This window comes from Mesocricetus auratus, unplaced genomic scaffold (genome assembly GCF_017639785.1).
Source record: "Mesocricetus auratus isolate SY011 unplaced genomic scaffold, BCM_Maur_2.0 Super-Scaffold_100013, whole genome shotgun sequence".
Classification (NCBI taxonomy): domain Eukaryota; kingdom Metazoa; phylum Chordata; class Mammalia; order Rodentia; family Cricetidae; genus Mesocricetus; species Mesocricetus auratus.
The window spans coordinates 55,430,639-55,433,097 of record NW_024429196.1 but is presented as its reverse complement, the minus strand read 5'-3'; the positions used below and the strand labels follow the sequence as shown (position 1 = coordinate 55,433,097).

Genomic DNA, 2,459 nt, shown 5'->3' with positions numbered 1-2,459 from the left:
TAAAATAAATAAGATAAAAAGGAGCCAAGGAGGGAAAAGATATGACATAGGAAGAAAGACACAAACCAACAGAATTCTTCCTAGAAACAAGACAGCCCAGAAGAAAAACAAAGCACCTTGTTAGCCCTTGTTTTCAGTTTTATTTCTTTACTATATAATGTTTGGTTCTGGGGATTGGGCCCAGGACCTTTTCAAGTTAAGCATGCAGCCTGCCATTGAGCTGCAGCCTGTCCCTGAAGCTCCAGTTCATAATCACGTTTCCAAGTGCTTCCTGGGAACTATAAAAGGGCACAGGAAGGAAGGAAGACGGAACAGTCATGGGCTGCAAGACGCCTGTGTACAGTGCGTGTCAAACCCCATGGAGACAGGTTGCTTCTGATGCTCGCTCCTTCTTGTCCTTTAGGAAACATAGACTCTTCCAGAGAAATCAAAGCCCCCTGAAGCTCGAGAAGAACATTTGCAGACTCTGTTTCCTCCATAGAATGAATGAAAACTACTCACCTGTGGAAACACCGAATCACCAGAGTCCCTAACTCTCTTGGTCACTTTGATTCTAAGATGATGTTGTGTGGACACTGGCATCTCCACCATTCAAAGGTAATGGAGAATGCCTACGGGACACCTTTTCTTTTCAAAACCAGATTTCTTTAAATGGTCCCTTGGTACTCCTTCACAGACTCATGAAGCATGAAGGACAGCCAGCTTGACCCTGTGAGTCTCCTCAGTGGGTTAGTTGTGACCCTCCGGGTTAATCTGTGCCTTTCCAACGTGAAAATACAAAACCAAAGTGACCATTCTGGCCCCCGGTGACTCGAAGGTCTCACAGAAGTAAGATTACTCATTGCTGTAATGAAATCTTGAGAAAATAAAGATAAACATTTCCCTAGGAAATGAAATCTCCAATTAGAGTTCTTCTCCCACAATTAGATTGGCTAGCCTCGTGTCCTGCTTTTTGCCACCTGGTGATTAATGCATTAAACCAATTAAACCATGAGTAACTCTTAACATTTGCTCACCATTTTTCAGAGGCACACACACAGAATTAGTCTGAACTGAAGGTGTAATTTATTTGTCTGTAGTCTGAGTCACTAAGTTCCCTCAGGGTATCTTTCCACTGCTCCTTTTTAATCTCCATGGAATATTTTTTTTTTCAAAACAAGTGATTTCTTTAGAAACAGCAGGTTCTCCAGCACAGAACGAAACCTGTTGTGTCTCCTGTTTCAGAATTTTCAGACATGACTGAAGACATTTAAAACCCAGTATTTTACGTGTTCTCCAGCTCTGAATTAGTAAGTACAGAGAAAATGGAGGGAGGGGGGAGGGTGGGGGGAGGGAGGGAGGGAGGCCTCCCTTGGCCTACCCCCACCCCAGCAACTTAACATTTTGCCCCCACAGCATGAGAGAATGCTGTGCTTTTAAGAAGCTGCCCTTTTCTGCTCTTGGCATTATGAAAAATGAGAATCACGTGACACCTTTTGATCACAGATGGGTTGTGGATGTGATGGGAATCCCATAAGACGCTAATAGGACTAAAAATGTACAGTGTCCATCACTGTCACAGTGTGATGCCCCCCTCACTCACGTGTCTGTGTGGTGCTGGTGGAAATCAATACACTGCACTGTGAGTTATAGCAGAGTACAGCACTCACACTAACTCACGGCACATGGTACTGGGTGATACTCAACAACTGGTGACTGGCTTACATATTTTCTATACTACAATTATTATTTTAGAATGTGCTCCTTAAAAAATCAGAAGTTAACTGGAAAGCAACCCGAGGTAGGTCCTTCACGGAGAATCCAGAGCCCTTGTTGACATAGATAACAGCTCTCTGCATGCTGTTCTCAAAGACCTCTCAGTGGGACAAGGAACGAGGGTGGAAGATAGTGATACTAATCATGACCTAGAATATGGACTAGGATGTGTGTGTGTGTGTGTGTGTGTGTGTGTGTGTGTGTGTGTGTGTGTGTGCGCGCGCCTCAGGGTTGTTTTGGGGGGAGAGGATTTTGGGACAGTGTTTCCCTATGTAGCTCTGACTGTCCTGGACTGTTTCTGCAGACCAGGATTGCCTCAAATTGAAAGATCCAACCGCCTCCACCTTCCAAGTGTTGGGATTAAAGGTATGCACTGCCTTGTCTTTATATTTAATTGTGCAAGTATGTGTGTGTAAGTGTGTGCTGTGATGTGAATATGTGTGCATTTATAGGTACATGTGAGTTTTGGTGATCATAGAGGGCAGAAGGTATTCAAAGTGCTGTAGCTGGAGTTACAGGTGGTTGTGAGCCACTTGCTGTGGGTGCTAAAACTCATTCTCCCATCTCCTGGAAATGCAACAACTGTTCTTAACTCCTGAGCCATCTCTCAAGTCCCCAAAGGACAGGGTCTTGCTATGTAGACCTGGCTGGCCTTGAACTCTCAGGAGATTCTCCTGCTCCTGCCTCTCAACTTCTAGAATGAA

General features: G+C 44.4%; 1 long non-coding RNA gene across 1 annotated transcript; it reads left to right on the top strand.

The window, feature by feature from the left end:
- Positions 1–407: 407 nt before the first annotated feature.
- On the top strand, positions 408–1,780 carry LOC121143586. Its single transcript, XR_005880829.1, has 3 exons — positions 408–597; positions 1,225–1,289; positions 1,735–1,780. It is a non-coding gene; the product is annotated as an uncharacterized LOC121143586 (long non-coding RNA).
- Positions 1,781–2,459: the final 679 nt, after the last annotated feature.